Genomic DNA, 19,360 nt, shown 5'->3' on the forward strand with positions numbered 1-19,360 from the left:
TGTTTGATGAAATACTCTATTTATTTATTATTTACTTAAGTACTGAAAAAAAGACGCTTGAAATTCAGGAGTGGATCAGTTAGAAGTGCTTTAACACAAGGCTGGGGCTATGTGATATTTGATGTTGCCATGGGAAACTGCTTTGCAAGAACATTTGCAGAGCAGATGGACCAAGATAAATAAAACAGATACAGGTAGTGAATAGAAATTGTGTAATGTTCTGTGAAACAACAGGAAAACATGAACTCTGTGTAACACAGTGCTTTGATTTGTCCTTTTTAATGGGTACACTGGTAGCTTAATTTTCAGAACACAGTTCTTTATAGCAAACTTGTTTTCCTTTAGATGGGGTAGTATATATTTGTGCTGTTTGGTCTTATGCCATTGATAAGCAGCTGTCTGATATGAATAGTTCATTAGTGAAGGTTTCCTATATATTTTGATTTTTCTACTAATCAGAGAAAATTTCAGATTTATCTGCCTCATCTCCTCTGTTACGTGAAACCAGTAATCTCCTATCTTTGTGCTGTACTACCTTTGGGCTAACTTTTAAAGTTACATCTAAGTACACAAACATGGAATGAAAAATCTTTGCATTTCATATTGTTATAATTCTGTTAGCTTCACATGTTCTTGGCTATTGAGAGCTCTTCTGTAACCTTTACCTTTTAGCTTGATTTTAAAAATAGTTGAGATGCGTACTCAGCTTTTTTTATGACTAGAGTATCTTTGAGATTATATGTTTGGCACAGAAGTTTATTTCCTTAACATGAACACAGAAGATACTAATGTAGCTATATACATGCAACATGCCTTTGTAAGAGTACATATGTATAGAAATATATACACTCTATGTTTGTTTAACATGTATGCTTTGTTGTCTCAGTGTATAAAATAGGCATGTGCTGTTTAATTTTCTGTAAGAAAATAGGTAGAGAATTGGAGATACAATTTGTAGTCATATCTTTTCAACAACTGAAATTCAAACTTGTAAAATGAAAAAGCTTCTGGAAAAGTAAAAGCTTGATCTGCTCTCTTGAAGGTGTATGATTTAAACTGCTGAATGATTTTTTTTTTTTTTTCCTAAGTAATATATTGGTTTTAAAAAATCTCTTTGGACCCTTAATTTACAATCCAACTGTGCTTATGTTCTTCATGCATTACAGAACTTACTCCGTGGACTGATTTCTCCGCATGCAGTGGAACAGCTCTTTGAGTGTCATATACACATGAATGCCAGCATAACTGTGGGTGTTTTTCATTCAGTATGAAATGCCATGAAAATACCATACCACTGAACACCATACAGTTGATTCATGTTTTTAGAGTGCTTGTTGACAGATTTCTTTTGAGTGGTCAGGGTAATGGTTCTTTTTTTTTAGGTATATATTTCCATTATGAAAGAAAATGCGTTTCATGTATTTTTTGTTAATCCGTTTAAAATATCACATGTGACAATCTGCCTGAATTGGATACTAGTATCTGAATTTCTTCTATTGCTTTTACTCTATGGTAGTAAAGTCTTGCCATTAATATCAGAGAGGCCAAAAGGCATGTTTGCATTCATTAGAACCAGGGTTACTATATGTTGCTAGTTTTCAATGTTAACCTTTCTATGCCTTTTATACAGCTAAAGCACAATGAGGTTGATTGTATTTTTTTATTTCCCATGCATTGTGGAGAAGAGATTTCATAGGTGATTAATTTAAACTTTTTTTCAATTTATTTTAAGTAGAGACTAGTTGAATAAAACACTTACAGAATCACAGAAGTAGTGAGGCTGGAAGAGGGACCTCTGGAGATTGTCTGGCCCTGTGGCCAAAGCAGGATCACCTAGAGCACGTTGTTCAGGACAATGTCCAGTTAGGTTTTTAATGTCTCCCAAGGGTGGAAACCCTTCAGCCATTTTGGGCAACCTGTGCCATTGGCTGATAACCCTCACAGGAAGAAAAACCCCAACTCTGTTTAAATGGGATATCTTGTATTTAATCTGTGCCTGTTGCCTCTTGTCCTTTCACTGGACTCCCTTACTCTCCCCACCATCAGGTATTTATAAGCATAGATAAAATCCTTCTGAGCCTTCTCTTCACAAGGCCCCATCTCTCTTAGCCTCTCCTCATACAAAAGATGCTTCAGGCCTTTAATTACCTTCATGCCTTTTTGCAGGACTTGCTCCAGTAAGCTCTCTTGAACTTTGCAGCCCAGGAACTGGGCACGACATTCAGGAAGGCTTGCCAGTGCTGAGTAGAGAGGAAGGATCAGCTCTGTAAATCTGCTGGTGATACTCTTCCTAATTAGTCCTTGTTGTTTTGGGCCTTCTTTGCTGTGAAGGCACATTGCTGGCTCATGGCCAGCTTGTGGACTGCAGGTCTTTTTTTGCGAATGTGCATGGGATTTTTCCTGCCAGGGCTTTGCAATTGCCCTTTGTTGAACTTCAAGAGGTCAGTTTTTGCTCTTTTCTCTAGCCTGTCAGGTTTCCTCTGAATGGCAACACAACCCTCTGGTGTATCAACTACTTGCAAATGCATCTGTGAACTTGCTGAATGTCCATTCTGTCTCACCTTGCAAGTTATTAATGAAGGTGTTGAACAGTATTGGCTCTCGTATTGATGCCTGGGATGTGCCTTTGATGACTGGCCTTCAGCTGCACTTCGTGCTATTCATGCTCTATAGAATATTCTTATTCTATTTCATGTTTCATCAGTTTGTCAGGGAGGAGACAATGTGAGACAGTGATGGAAGCATTGTTGAAGTCAAGCAATCCTTGTCAATTGAGTCAGCCTTCACATTGTAAAAAGTGATCAGGTTGGTTAGACACAATTAGCCCTTCTTGCTTCCACACGCTTACTTCTCCCAGACACCTTCTTGTCCTTTTTGGCAATGCTTTTCAGGGTTATTTTCTCCACACCTTTTCCAGGGATTGAGGTGAGGCTGTGACTGGCCTGCAGTTTCCTGGATCCTCCTTCTCACCCTTGCTGAAAGTAGGGGCGATGTTTTATTTCTTACAGTCCTCAGTACGTCTGGGGGGATGGATCTGTGTGTGTCCAGTTTGTTTAAATGCTTCCTGACCCGATTACCCTTCATTGAGGGAAAATCTACCTTGCTCCAGGCTTTCCCACTGGTCTCAGGGATGTGGGATTTCTGGGTAGTGGTTTTAGCAGTAATGAGTGAGATGTAAAAGGCATTCACTGTATTGGCCTTCCTCATATCCTTTGAGATATGTCTGCATCAGCAGACGGTCACCGTTTTCCATAGTCTTCCTTATGCTGCAGATAACATCAGTAGGAACATTTCCCATTCCCCTTCAGTTTATGTGAGCTATCCTGCCTGTGTCTCTGATCCCAGTGAAGTTTCCAGCTGCATGCAGAGCACTTAATTCTTCCTGTTCCCTAATCTGTGTGCATTAGGATAGAGGCTCTTTGAAGAAGTACAAGAGCATGCTGATTTCTCAGAAAAGATAGGATAGCTTTCACCATTATTCTTCATGGTGGGCATTTCCCTGTGCATGTGGACACAGTTAGGGTGGGACCCCTTTAGCCCTGTACTTTTTGTTTATGAATTTCCTCCTGTTCACATTGCCCCGTACTCTTTGCTTGCTAACCTGATCCTTTACTTCCTCATTTCATTGCTTGTCATCCTTTCCTGCTCCTGATAATTCCTACTTTGAAACTGTCATCGCTGGTTTGGCCAGCCTGTTGGAAAAAAAGAGGTTTTTCCCCTTTAGGTTGATACCATGTCTGCTAAACAATCATCTGTCCACAGGTTTAGCTGGCTTGGGTCTTTCTGGACAGAGCTTTTAATTGTTGCCGTCACAAGACAACTATTTTTACATGTTTTTGGTATTTTACTCTTTGTTTTGTGAGCAAATATTTGTAAAAACATTGTTAGTGAACAGATTAAGTGTTTTGGGATTTTTTTGTTTTATGAAGTTTTATTCTTGAATGGTATTCAAGACAATACCATATGGGTTACTGGCTGTGAAAACGCTTTTTCCATTAGTGTGGCTGATAGAAGGAAAATCATTTATGGTTTTCCTATGCTCAGGTAGATCAGGGATTAATCTTGAATTCACCTTAAATCAGACTGAGAGTCTGTAGAAAAATGAATGGGAATCAGTATCTGGTATAGGATTTGATAAAGGTTATTTAAGACTACCTTTTAGTTCCAGAGTTGCTATTTTAGGTTGTACCATCTGGAAGATACCAGCACTTTTTTCTTTTATTAAGTATACAATATTTCAACATGATATAACTGGTTTTACATGCGACTTGTTTCTGTTTGTTCTAGGAAATGAACCCAGGAAGTAATGTGAAGGGCCATGTGAAGCTCTGTCATAGCAGAAATTTTCTAAAAGATTGCTTTACCTGTAAGTTCTTTTTAGTTATTAAATGTTAAATTATATTCATACTGCTGGAAAAAAGGGGGTTTATTTTGGCATTTTGACTTGCAGCTTGATTGTGAAGAAAACACTACCAAGTGCCTTATGTTTAATGCCTCCTATTATTAACTTGCTGTATTTTAGTAAAGAGCAAACAAACATTTTTCCTCTTCTATTAAGGTTTTAAATCTAATGAGCAAGATTTTCATGTTGAGTCACTATAGGTTATGCATCCACTGTGACGTGTGTAAAACTGCAGTAGGTAATTTTTCAGAAATTCTTTTAAAAATGAAAGAAAGGCAGAAAACATCCAAACCTGTATGACAGTGTGAAACTTTTACACTAAAAGTTCTTTAGAAAAGATTGCCTATGCAGATGCCTGCTATGACTCAGACCTCTTTGGGGGTCGTCGTCTTTTTTCCAGAGTTGTTAAGTTATATAGTAGTGCCCTTTACAGTTGTGCCACTTCTTGTGCCATTGCACAGCAAAGCCCAGTTAGGAATTTAAACTATTTTTTTTCATATTGACTGTAATTATCTACATCAAAATACTTCAGCAAGTGAGAGGCATGAACTTGTCCTCCTAGTAATACTGCAATAAAAATATTAGAAGATCTCTTTTACACAAAGAACCAAAAGCATTAGACTATGGCTTTTGGCATATTTCATGTAGATGGTGGCGGGGCTGACAACAGAATTCAGAATTTGGTAATCCCAATAAAGAGTTATAATGTGAAAATATATAAATATATGCTTAGAAAGTATATCTTGACAAAGATTGGTAGTTTACAAGCTAGAATTTAACCAGTAGATTAATTTTCTCCCTTGTGTAGGTAATTAATGTAGCTTAACAGCATCTATTTTGCAAGTTCCTGTAAACTACAAAAGGGAAGGTACTAATTAAGACTGTTTGAAAGCTGATAGTAGCTGTTTAATACTTTAAAAATAACAATTTCAGATTTTTTTTTTTTCCTCATTTAGTAGCCTCTTTTTAAGTAGCAGCAACTTCTATACCTGGGCAGCTTAGGTAATTTAGTTTGATATTACCTGCAACCAAATAAAAAATTTACAAACACTAGTCTTCCACTATTCAAGCTCTTCATGAAGTGTCAGAAAATGTCCTGATATTTATTTCTGATTTTCTTCTAAAAGTGCTTCTTTGACTTCATAGTTCTTTACTATACTGTTATAACTTGAAACGTCACAAATTAAGGGCAAATACAAGAACATCTGTTAGAAATTAGAATCTTAGTTCGCACTTCATGTTGTAAAGTAAAAGCTGAACAATATTGGCTTCATTCTGTTAATAATCACACAGTACTGATGAAACTTCATCAATTGCCCTGTGTTATTTTAAATGTATTAAAATGACTGAGATGATGAAGCATTTCCTTTGGTTTTATCAAAGAATTTGGGAGAGGATATTCCAGGATATTTCAAGGAGACTTTTATGATTAGTCAAGGAAGAGAGATGAGGAACTGCTGCTCTGATAGTGCTGCCTTAATGACTGGATTTGTCAGATTTTCAGTATTATCTGGTAGGCTTAATTATTTAGCACTAGTCAGGCAAGTGAATTTCCATTATCCTAACAGTAACCCAAAACCAAACAAACTGAAGTGTGATTGAGTTAGAACTGGCTAATTCATTTCAACTTTGTCTTCTCATTCAGTTGCTCTGTTTGTCTCTTCATTTCTCTCTGAGAAATGCAAGTATTTTATATATGTGTGTGTGTATATATATACATATAAGTTTGAATGCATGAGTGTGTGTTTCAGAGCTATTTATACTCAATGAGGATAAGACAACATTTGGGACAAAAGTACAGAAGTGACTGAGAAAAAACTTAGGTGAGAACATGGTGAAAAGTCTTTGACAGGATGCAAAAGCTGAGTGTCATATTGCATGCTGAGCATTGAAGTACATTTGTAGCTTCCCGGATAACAAATGCAGTACTTTGAGTCCTGTAAATATGCTTATTTTCATGTGATTTAGTAGCTGGACTGAATTTGAAGACAAAACAGTAGAAAAATGTTTGGGTTTTTTTCTGATCTAAATGTTTGCAACATTGTCTATTACTGTATAGTTACAGGCAATTCTGAAGTCTGGTAAAAAACCTGGCAATATACAAGTACAGAGGCATATTTTATTCCCTTGGCATAAGAACTGACATTATATTTACTCCTCCCAAGTGCCAGTGAACCTCTTTCTGGTACATGTATTGAGCAAATATTCACGTACACCAAAGGTACCACAGTCCTTAACTTCATTGCCAGAATTTTTCCTATTATATAAGGCATTCTTCTCTTGGTATAGCTTCAGCTTTCAGAACCATTGAAGATACTTGTGTACTTGATGTAAAAATTGTTTATGTGGTACCACTCTTATATGGTGTAGCAGGTTGCTTTGAACCCCAGGAATCTGAGAGTTTTGGTGGGCTAGAGCGAAACCCCCCTGCCTGTACTCCTTAAAGAGATTCACATAGGCCAAGAAACTGTTGGTTTTTAAGAAGTACTGCTACAGACTGTTTTTGCTAAGCCTGTTGCTCAAGAGTTATAATAATTTGTCATTGGTCCTTACCACTAGTGGGCATTTATGCATTTTAATCTGCACTTGTGGTGTTTGTGCTGTCTAATGCCCTGGCAAGAGTGATCAGAACTTCTACTATGTCTCTTTGCCAACACACTGACTGTGTATTCTTTCATGCATCTGGATCATATGCAGTGGAATTATACTGGGAAGAATGCACTTCTGCTTCTGGTATATCTGTATTGAAATGCTATCAGTACCTTTATTTCTTTATAAATTTTTTATTTGTGCAGTTTTGACCATAGACATTTGCAGATGCTGAGGATATTATTGACAGTTTCTGCAGAAAATTCTTATGGGGTAATCTGAACATGAACAAGCTTGTAAGCACTGATTAGACATATATAATAGTGGTTTCAGAAGATTGACATCAGTTAATACAGATTTCTTTTAAGCATTAGACATACAGGTTTTCAGTAAGTCTACCTACTTTGGCAGCATGCTTAAGAGAGAAATACTGAGAAGGAGACAAGGTTCTAGAGATTGTTGATTTAATAAGGGCCTGATAAAAGTAGTATAAAAGTAATAAAATAAGATAGTTCTTGTTTGGAATAACTTCTGACTGGTACTATGTGCAAGCTAGAAAGAATAATATGCCTTATTCAATTAAATAATGCTTGGAGAACTATAGACAAGCAATTCTGGTTCTGTTTTCTTTGAATTCTCTTCTGAATTGGTTGTAAATAAGCTAATGAAGCTGTGACATCACTGTATTTTCACAGATGGCTGGAATGGCTTATTTCAAGTCCTCCTATACACCTCTATATTTAGTGCTTAATCTATTCTCTTCTTGTTAAGGAAGTGGGAGACAGTATCACCAAGAAATGTCTGAAAGCAGTATAGATGCAGCTTCCTACTGAAGTCTGCAACTGACTTTATACTTCACATACTCAATTATCATACTGGTGTAAACAGGCAAGACAACATGAGGAGGAAAAAGGGTATTGTTGCTACATATACTGAGCACAGATTGCTACAAGAGACAGAAATCTAACATTTTTTAATGACGAGATAGTTCCAGCTAATTTGTCTCAAGTCTTTGATATAAAGAACTCCATGTCATTAATTGTGATATTCATAGACTCATGCAATAGTTAGGGTTGGAAAGGACCTTAAGATCATCTAGTTCCAACCCCCCTGCCGTGGGCAGGGACACCTCATGCTAAGTCATATCACCCAAGGCCTCGTCCAGCCTGGTCTTGAACACTGCCAGGGATGGAGCATTCACAACCTCCCTGGGCAACCCATTCCAGTGCCTCACCACCTTTACAGTAAAGAACTTCCTCCTTATATCCAATCTAAACTTCCCCTGTTTAAGTTTTAACCCGTTATCCCTTGTCCTATCACTACAGTCTCTAATGAAGAGTCCCACCCCAGCATCCCTATAGGCCCCCTTCAGATACTGGAAGGCTGCTATGAGGTCTCCACGCAGCCTTCTCTTCTCCAGGCTGAACAGCCCCAACTTTCTCAGCCTGTCTTCATACGGGAGGTGCTCCAGTCCCCTGATCATCCTCGTGGCCCTCCTCTGGACTTGTTCCAACAGTTCCATGTCCTTTTTATGTTGAGGACACCAGAACTGCACACAATACTCCAAGTGAGATCTCATGAATGCAGAGTACAGAGGCAGGATCGCCTCCTTCGGCCTGCTGGTCACGCTCCTTTTGATGCAGCCCAGGATATGGTTGGCTTTCTGGGCTGCAAGTGCACACTGCCGCCTCATGTTCATTTTCTCATCAACCAACGCCCCCAAGTCCTTCCCCGCAGGGCTGCTCTGAATCTCTTCTTTGCCCAACCTGTAGCTGTGCCTGGGATTGCTCCAACCCAGGTGTAGGACCTTGCACTTGGCATGGTTAAACTTCATGAGGTTGGCATCAGCCCACCTCACAAGTGTGTCAAGGTCCCTCTGGATGGCATTCCTTCCCTCCAGCGTATCAACCGAACCACACAGCTTGGTGTCATCAGCAAACTTGCTGAGGGTGCACTCAATCCCACTGTCCATGTCAGTGACAAAGATGTTGAACAAGACCGGTCCCAACACCGATCCCTGAAGGACACCACTCGTTACTGGTCTCCAGCCGGACATTGAGCCACTGACCTCAACTCTTTGTGTGCGGCCATCCATCCAGTTTTTTATCCACTGAGTGGTCCATCCATCAATTTGATGTCTCTCCAAATTAGGGAAAAATATTGATTAAAGTATTTCTGTTACACATTTACTTTATATGGGAATATTCCAAATAAATCAGTATTATAAAATTGGCTGTCACAATACACAGAAAAGTAACTGTATAACTTACTGAGTAACTGTATAACTTACTGAGATTTGTAGATCATGGTAGCAGTTACTTCATGTTAGTATCAGTTTTGTAATTCTTATGTTTTTCTTTCAAAATGAATTTGCATGTATTATTTTAATTAATGTTAGCTGGTAAACAAATAAGAAAACAGAAACCTTGTCATACCTCTTTTTTTCCCCATGGGTGGATTGTTCTGTGTTCAGCTAATCGCTATCAAAATAACATTTCTGTCTGGTGCTTAAAGTTAAAATTTCAGGTATCTTAACATGTTCTATGAAAAATAAGTAGTAGTGCAAATTCTACTTCTATTTATAGATACACAAAAATTTCTGAATATAGCCATTCATTTTGACAAAGTTAAGAGCACAAGTGTTCTGTTTACACAGACAAAATGGTAAATTAGTCCTCTTTATGAAGGACATGTTTGCTGGTGCAGTGACAAGAGTTGGTCAATTTCTCTGAATACTTGCCTTGCTGGATTTCTGGAGCACATAGCGTTTTCTCTTATTCTTCTCATGCCCTCTGAAAAAAAGATTCGACTGAGATTACAGGGTTGGGTCACTGGTGAGAGTCCAGTGCAAGTATGGCAAAAGGTGAAACTAAGACAGTTGAAAACCAAAAGACGCTAACGAAATCAGTAGTAAGAAGGTAGAGTGCTGTATATAGGAATTGGTGAAGAATAGCACAGTTTTTTTTTAATTTTTTTATTTTTTGTAGAAGATTCCAAGACCCTAAGAGCACATTAATTTCCAAGCAGTGTCTTACACAGCTTTAAATAAGGTTTCAGTTATCACTGGAGATGAATCTTCCATTGCACTCCCCATGCCTTTCTTTTATCTTTTTGAACTAAACTTAGAATTAACTTTAGTATTTTAATGGGCATATGTTTTTGTGTCAGCTTTTGTGAACATATTTAGGAGAATACAAGTTTTAGTTGTATCATTTTTTAATATTGTAAACATCTTCCTAATCATAAGCTATGACTAAGCTATCTTTGCCATATAACAGAATTATTGTGAATGTCTTTTCTCTTTTGCTTTATTACTAATTTTTTTATTAAAGAATATACTGAGGAATATAAATTGATATATCTGAACCAATGACCCTAAGAAATAACAACAGCTATCCCTAGTGCTGCTTGTTAATTTACTTTGCTGAGGTATAATTTCATGCCTTGTTAAAATTAGTCGTAACTGATTTGCTGAGGATGAAACAAGGGGACAGGCTCAGTGTAACAATACTTAATACCTAATTTCCAGCAGTAGTACTGAAAGCAGTGGTCAGGAAAAAATGTCCTGTAAGTTAAGTGTGATGACATGGGAAAGAGTATCGATACAACTAAACTGAAATATTTTATCCTTTAGGGTCAGTATGCAGTCATTCATTAGCTGCTGAACATAAGGAAAACTGAAGAATTGTGCAAGCTGCCTTGGAAATTGAGGTTGATAGCTTATTGTGGAATAAGCAATGCCAAATTTGAAAAAGTACTGGTCAGAAAAAAAGAAATAAAAGACACACAAATAGAAGAAAATAAAGTGATTGCAAAGAATTCTCAGGAACTGAAGATAAGGTACTTGATTTTGTGAATAGAAACAAAACTGAGCTCCGTTGGGAGAGAAGGGAGGGAATGGTATAAGGAGTACTTCTGACTAGAGTGTTTTGGGTTTTTTTTTTGATTGGTCTAATGTTTTTCATATTTAACTTAGTTTATTTTCAGTGTTCTGAAAATACACATTAATTCTATAATTCTTCTTTATCAGTAAGAAATTTCTGGTTAATTATGTATTGGTTTACAGAATGTGTGGGTAGGAATTACGAATGCTTTGATTCCCTCGTTTAGCATGGTATGGTTATAGTATATGGTTCCAAATTATGCAACAAGATTGGGATTCACAGCCCCTCTCAGGCTGAGCTTGTGCCTCTCCCTCTTGAGGTGACTGTCTTGACTATGCTACAGAAGTAGCTTGGAAGGGAAGGAATGAGTGCTGTTATGCAGCCTCTCATTTATACTCCACTTGCTTATTATACTTGTAGGATATTACTCCACAATTAGTCTGTTAGTAGGAAAGGATACCTGGAATTTAGAGCCAGTGAAAATAATCTTTGCTGAGTCTGTTTGCCCATAAATGTTTGTCTTGCAAACAAGATTAACACACTTTAAAGCAAGAGTCATAATGGTCTTGGAAAAAGTGCTGAGAGAGTCCTCTTTAGCCTAGTTCACACCACTTAACGGGTACAGCAATTTTGGATGAGATACAGTATTGTTATACTGTATACATCTCATACTAGGCTTCGTGCAAACCCCTCTTGTTTAAGCTTCCTAACAGATGAAAGGTTTGGCTCCTGTATTTATAATCTGCACAGTGTAGAGGCATTGTACTATTATAGAGGTGTAAGAGGTGCAGCAGAAAGCCCTCTGTGGAACTTTGTGAAGAGCTTGTTTTGACCCACTGAAAGCACAACACCCCTGAGAAACCTCATGTGGGTGGCGAAGCACCTTACAGTTTCTTTCTTCATGTTGCCTATAAGTTGGTGTGTTTTGTGTCTCCCTCCTCTAAAGGCAGGTTTAAGGGTGACCATCTTGGGAGATGGCATTCTTCAAGGTCATTCTTGCCATAGTCTACTGATACAGTCTGGGTGACTCTAACTATCTTGGCTCTCTGTGCCTTCCCCATAGCTACAGGGGATAAATACAAGTATTTATTATGTAATGAACCAAAGACAGCACTGTTTTTGTTTGTGGCTGATTCATACAAGAATGATCTAAGGATTCTCCATTCCTGCTGTCACCTCAGTAGTTTCCTGGAAAAACGTCTTAAGTTCATGGCTCTAAACTCGAATGTGAAAGGCAAATTCATACTTCTGTAATGATTTTGATTGCAGTTTATTGTTGTAGTCTATTTCAGATAAACTTACACTGTATGAATCATGAAAATTTACTGGCTAAAAAGGAGTAATAATGTGAAGAGGTGATTTTGCTCCAGAACTAGTTCTGCATTAATGTCAGGTCTTATGTGGCTGGTTTTTGTTTGGTTTTTTTTTTTTGTTTATTTTTATATCATGCATGCATTGTAAAAACACTGCCTTTCAGCTATGCAGTAATCTCTGATAAGTTGCGTGTATTTTTAGATTTTGTATGACTTCTGTGCTCAGGCTTTAAGGTATCATTTTTATACAGCTCTTTGTGAATAGTTTCAAAGTGACCATGAGTATAAGCAGAAGGTTTATTTAAGCAGAAAATAAACTGAAGAACAACATCAGTAATGACCGTCAAACTGGCAGGAGGAGAGTGGAAATACTGATACGTTTCCTATGTGCATTTCTCTTTCTGTGAATAATCACAGTAAGAAGTCAATAATCTAAAGGTAAGCAAGCAAACAAAAGTAGTCTGTTCTGCTATCTACAGTTTTCTGTTAACTAGGAGCTAGGAAGTATTAACAGTTCATGGAGTTTTTTGCTTGACTAGCCCAGCAGTGTACATAGTATGTATTGTACAGAGCTGCACAGATCTTGAGAAAACAAGGTTCTGTGAATTACTGCCACCTCTCATTACTAGCATACTGGGCCTTTCCAGGTTCTGTTATCTTGTTAATTAGCGGTAAAACTGGAAAAATACTGTTGGTAGGTGGTATTTGTGTTTTAATAGCTAAAATAAATAGTTCTAAATGGTAGTTTGTAGCTAGAATTTCTAGAAGGTACACCCTGCAATGTTCCTTGGTCATCTGGTTGGGGTCATGGCTGAATTACATCTGTGCGTTTCCCGCCTGTATGCAAGGGTACCCTGCCAAGGCACCTAGCATGTGGAAGAGAGGAGTGGTGGGTTTTTTGAAGGGAGAATCTGGGACTGTTGCTACATTCCCTGTAATACACAAGTGGCCTATATACATTGAACCCTTATCTGGAGTGCTTAGGGTCCTGAAGGCAAACTCTAGCAGTTTTTTGAATGAACACCGCTGAAAGTTTGAGCTACAATGACTTGAATCCTTACCTGTCTCTCTGCTGTATCTCAATCTAGTGATCTGCTTTCATTGCAACTTGGAGAAGATCATGTAGGGCTGCATTTACATTTACGTTTGCACGGAGAGACAGATGCGTATACAGTTTCATATAGTTCAGGTTTAGAAGTAGTATACTGCTTGCAGGTGGTGCCTAGTGTCTTCTGACCAGATGATCTGGACTCCAGGATTAGGTAGATTACACAGATACTTCTTTGTAGAAATTCGGAAGGTACTGGTCCTGGAATGTTTTTTAGCATTCATTCAAGAATTACTACTAGAGTGAAAATTTCCATTGATTAACTCTTGTGTAAAATGTCCATAAGGTTAATTCCTGAGGCCAAGTTAGCACTGATGAACCGCTGTTAATTTCACTGGGTATGAAATTTGTCCAGACATCTGGTGTAATAGAGGAGAGTAGTTGCTTTGAAGTGTAGGCTTCATGCACTTTAAGTAGCTAAGGTGAGATGGTACATATATACTTTCCCCAGTGTTTATTAGTCAAAGAAAAAGGATTGCAGCTCTTCTGCCGCCAGGTATACTCACTTGGTAATGGAAGTATGGGTGTGTTGTACTGGAACTGGTTTTGTGTAAAATAAAGTTGAAAGCTGATGTTCAGTTCTTAAGATTACAAAAATAAAAATGAAAGAACATTTTTCTAGACTGAAACTTTTGTTTTGGAAGAGGTTGTGTGTATTTTCTTTTACGTTTTTTGATATTTTTCTGTCTAAGCAAATCACACTTTTAAAATGGAGCTAAATTTACAAAATATAGAAGACCTTTGCTTAAGCAGAATTATCATGAGAGAAATGGATGTAAAAAGAAGCCTTTTTTTTTCCCTGGAAGATTTCCATAATTTATGATTTTTAAAATAATCCACATAAAGCAATTTTCAAAGATGTCACCATGAGTAATAATTATATTTAATATATACGTTTAAGTACAGCTGTGATAATAATAATATTATTGTGAGGTGAAGTGTCATGTTAAAGACTTTGAAGCAGGAAGATGTGAACTCATCTGGGGAGATGTGTTCATAACCAGTAATAATTAAAAAATATTTTATTAGCTCTTACAAGTCTCATCTGAGATCTAAATTTAGATTTAGCTAATTTATCCTAGAAACTCTTCTTGCAACAAAATGTCTAGGCGTCTTCTAATTCTTAATGGTTTTGTGGCCTTAACTAACTTCAACTGAATTCTTTGCTCTAATTTTGTGCCTTATGATAATTCCAGTATTTTACAATTCATGAATTTTCTTCCTTACAATTTCTTTTAATAGGCACTTGCTTTCTGTCCTCACAAAGTTCTTAATCTAGTTTTTCTATGTATCTTTTGTTACTTTGTCGTTGTTCTTAATCATTAATCTCCTCCAATTAAACAGTCTGTCCTTTTCATCTCTTGTTTCTGCAAGTGGAAGTTTTGAAGATTCCTTACTCTTTTAGTGAACCTAATGGGGTGGGAGTGTCATGGTGAATATTTATGACTTTGTAGCAACTGTCTCTGTGAAACTGTGACAGTTTTCTCAAAAAAATGGAGAAAGCGAGTACATTAATAGTTTTACGTTTTGTTTTTGTTTTTTTTCTGTCTTGTATGGGGTTTGGTTTGTTTGTTTGGGTTTTTTTTTTTTCTTTTTATTTTTGTTCATTATTTTTGCAGATTCATCTGCCTGAGTATCCCTTCCTTTTGTTGGTTATACAAAGCTTTGATTTGGTACTATTAAGCTGTACCTACAATATGCTTACTTTGTTTATGCTAGAATGAGTCATAGCAATAGTTTGTCTTGTTTATTGCAATAAAAATACCCTAATACTCATGCTAAGCATTGAATGCTTAAACATGCAATTGTTTTCACAATTAATTGTGGCCTCTGAATGGAAGAAAAGATAGTATTTGCATAGATTGAGCACTGTTGCTATTGCAAGAAATGGGAAGTGGGAAGGGTAATAAAGCTTCTTTGAAATCAGTGAATTTGTTCTCCTTTTGATATTTTTAACAAAGCATTGGCTGTTCGTGGTGATATTCCCTAAAAGTTCAGATTTTAATAAGACCAGATTTCTAATTTTCTAGATATGACATGCATATAAAGGTATTTTCTTTTCCTGTAGGAGTGCCTACTGTCTAAATACATAAAACCCACATGGCTGAAAATAAGGTTTTACAGTTACAGAATTTTCTTTAAGCATAGCTTATTTGCTCGCCCTTTTATCCCTTGTATCCTGATTGAAAGAATATTTCTGAAACACCAGCTTACAATGAAAGTTGTAATGAAGTGCAAAAAAAAAAGTGAATACTAGTTAAATGAAGAAATCACAACCATAACTGAACAGATAGCATACGAAGGCAGGCACTCATATGTGCATCCTACTTACCGTCATCCACTCTAATTCAGAGGGCCCCTTTCAGCTTTTGCTTACACATATACCACTGGGGACTCAAGCCTGGGGGAAAGTGGGGAACTTCAACACTTTTCTAAAGCAAATATAGTTCCAAAAACTGCAGCGCCAGGGCTCCTGATCTAAAAACAGATTTGTACCTGCTATTAATTGGATCCAGGGGTGGACTTAACAGCATGCAGCCAAAAGGGAAAATTTTATCTGTGCGTCACAAATGTAATGAAACTTCTTGACCCAGTGCCACTAATAGCTCTGGCTTGTTTGACACAATCTCTCATAGCTTTTTTTTAGGCTAGCAGGACAGCAACATCTTACGGCTGTGAAAAGTATTTCATTCTTAGCTGGGTAATGGGAGAGAACAAAGCTGCTTCATTCATTGCTTTGAGTCTTGTAGACACCAGCTTTTTAGTCTTGCTGGTAAATGTGTGTTATTGTATTGTTATTATGAGTCTTACTCTCTGTTGTGTCCGTTCTGGTTTCCTTATATCAGTAAGCAGAAATCATCTTGCGAGGAGTCATTTTTTTTAACTGCATTTGCTATCTGAAATGAGAATTTCAGTGGGATGAGAGAGCTATGGGTTTTCATTTAAGTTTACTGCTTATGCTGGAAAAAGCCAGTGGAATAAGTTTAGGTGATAAAATATGTCGTTAGGGGGCTGTGGAATATTGGAGGAGGTGAGCAGGAGCAAACTAGGAGAAAGTTCTACAGTCTATGAGATAGAATGTTATTTTAAGGTAAATGATCCTTAAAATACTAAAATTTGCAAAGTGCTTATTAATGGATGATGCTAGAAAAAGTGTTAATCAGAACAAGATGTGCTTCATTATTTTTTGTAAATATTTAAAGTTGTGGTCTTTGTTCAAGGTGCTTTTATACTTACCCTTCTGCAAAATATGGACATGTTGTGTATGCATCCTTTTCTTGAAGGAATTTAACAATTCAAAAATACTTTCCCCGCCTAATGTTTGGCTGAAATGGAGATTTTGTTAACTTTAGCAAACGTTTAGTTTCTATTTCAAAATTATTATTTTTTTTTAGTTTTTGTTTGACCTGAATTGGTTTCATTGTTTTTATGAAACATGTTTGATATCTAATGTGTCTTTTTTTTTTTTTTTAAGGTAAAACTGATACTTACTGAATTCTGTTTAAAGATAACCATATGTTGTTTTTTACAAATATCCGTTGGATTTCCCAACAGTTTCAAATAGTTTTCACTGATGTATTCAATGGTTATCACTTACGTATACAATTGTTTGAAGACATCACCGATGTATATGCCTATTTTTTTGTGCATTGAAGAAACAGGTTTTCTACACTTACTAGCTGGAGTTTGTGTAATACGGTCTGATATCTACATATAGTGTGTGCTTTTGAGATCAATGCCACCCTTGTGTTTTTGCCATACTGAGTATCTTAATGACAATGAAGATACATTCCCTGTTTGCAATATTTATTAGTAGACATTACTAGAAAATATCTGTAAGCTTATGCTGTGAATGTGCAGCTTTTCATAGTTTCCCACTGAAAAAAAGCTTCTTAAGGGGGAGAGGAAAGTTAGAATTCAAATACATATGCCAGTTTCCTTTTGCATCATTTTCAATCTGTGTATTGACCCAGTGTCAGTGTATTTTTAAGAGTAGACCTTTGCTAAGGAAGAAGCCTGTGATGCTCATGCCAAGGCTGTGATTTTTCTCCCATCTTCAAGAGTGGATTTTAAAATTCAGAAGTTGATAGATTGGAGTGATTTTCACCTTGGATGTGTTACAGTGTAATCGAGCTTTTAGAGATGGGGTGTCCATGTTGCTCAGAGAATAAGAAATAGCCTTGCAATCTGAACTAGTGTGAACAAATGATTAACATGCTTTGCAGTCCTACAATAAGTTAAGCTGATTAGTGTGTAGAGAGGCAAGTATCATAAATGCCCAGTTTCCAAGTAGCTGTTTAACCCTGATGCTATGATGATAAGAATCACGCAAACTATTGGAAATCTTATTTTCATAAAGCTGAGCTTCATAAAGGTGGGTTTTCTTTAGCAGAGCATAAATGGTAACTGAACTGTTGCTAGTGTTGGAAGGCGTTGTAACAGTAAATTTGAAGAACCATGAAATTCAGGGTTCTGTGTATATATATATATATAAAAATATATGTATAGGATATATGTTTTGTGTTGTATTCTTACACTAACTTCTAAACAGGGATGAATTTTACTCTTTAGTGATTATACGTGCAGAAAACAGTTGTCAGAGTTGTGTCATCTGTCCTTTTCTAGCTACCGATTGTATGCTGACAGAGGCTTTAAAGGCTTTTATAACTGTTATTTTACACCCCAGCTTTCTAGAGATTCTTAGAACTGTCATGCTGTAAAAATGTGTGTGTTAGCTGCTAATCTGGTAAAATACTCAACAATGTAAAATGAGCTTTTTGTCAATATGTGATGTGAAGAAACTGGTTAGCATTATGGCATATGATGGGGGTAGTATGTCTTGCTTCAATCCTGAAATTGTTTTTATTACCTGTTTTTAAGAAGGAGATTGACAAATCTGATCCTTTGCTAATTTAGGCTTTTAATAACCTCTTCTGACTCTTTAAAAAAAGTGCAGTATTCAGTGAGACAAGAGAAAACTTTTATGTGTCCGAAAATGTTCTTGGGAAAGATGTCTTCAGAAAGTGTACTGGAGAGTGACTATAATATTTTCCTGATTGTTGTTGATTGACATGAGCAAACTTGTGCTCACCAAAGGTAAAATACTTGTGCGGAGAAGCTTGGCACCCAGAAGTGCTTAGTGGAACTTAAAGGAACTGTAGCTAGTACTGGGTCTTCTCAGGTTGGATTTATTTCCAGTGCTTAAGCATTGGTGTGATTATAGAGCTTTTCACAGTATCCTTACACTGCACAGGACATTTCTATAAAACTTGTTACTTTTATGAGGTATTGAAGAGAACTCAGCTATTTGTTGAAGCTTGAAAGAATGGATAAATGTAATAGCGTATCCCATTTAATCTTACCTTCCAAAGCAAAGCATCCAGGTAGAGATAAGATGAAAGTATGATTAAATTAATCTTGCAGTGTTTAGAAAGCTGGTAATGAATAACACAAAGAAATATATTAATTAAATCTGCGGTAGTATTGTGTTAAGTGCTTTTAGGTAAGATTATAAACTTAATCTCATGTTTTTTCTCTTGTAGTTTAATAACACTTTTGAATTCTCTCTATCTGGGGAAAATGAAGAGGGATGAAGAAGAAAAGGCTTGTTTATGTGTAGGAAAATGCTGTATCACACATTCTAAACTGAATTATTTTTATTTAATCATAAATGTATTCCATGTTTGTTAAAGAAACAACCTTTTCTGATTTCATTAAGCTTCTCAGACATGCAGACTTTCAGCCAGGGAATGTGCTTTGTTTTGAACCCAGTCAACGATCCCTATAAAAATGTTTAATTAACTCTTTGCCAATGTCAATATAGTTCTATTATACTCAGAAGGCAGGATAAGCTCCCTCTGGTGGCTCATTTACATTGACATTCTGTTCTTTCCTTTAGTGCGAAGAAGGCTGCTGACCCCAGGTATCAGTCAGGTATCAGTTCCTTGTGGGCTTACGTTTTAACTGAAAAACATCAATAATTCTTTTTACAGAATGAAATAAGAGCATTTAAATTCACAGCAGTTTCATTTTGTTAGCAAAATAAATGAAGTGGTACAAAGTA

General features: G+C 36.7%; 1 protein-coding gene across 2 annotated transcripts in view; it reads left to right on the forward strand.

Annotated features, from left to right (window-relative positions):
- The first annotated feature begins 4,281 nt into the window (after window positions 1–4,281).
- The window catches only part of MARCHF1 (membrane associated ring-CH-type finger 1), a 157,212-nt gene continuing 142,133 nt past the window's right edge, over window positions 4,282–19,360 (forward strand). Inside the window, exon 1 of one of the 2 annotated variants that reach the window (XM_061475525.1) lies at window positions 4,282–4,366. The gene's annotated coding sequence lies outside the window, so the exon portion shown is untranslated. The remainder of the gene's footprint in view (window positions 4,367–19,360) is intronic. The other variant, XM_061475542.1, reaches the window with a different exon arrangement.

Source organism: Pezoporus flaviventris, unplaced genomic scaffold (genome assembly GCF_033815535.1).
Source record: "Pezoporus flaviventris isolate CSIRO_AGI_PZ_B2104156 unplaced genomic scaffold, CSIRO_AGI_Pfla_v1 ptg000002l, whole genome shotgun sequence".
In the NCBI taxonomy this organism is placed as follows: Eukaryota; Metazoa; Chordata; class Aves; order Psittaciformes; family Psittacidae; genus Pezoporus; species Pezoporus flaviventris.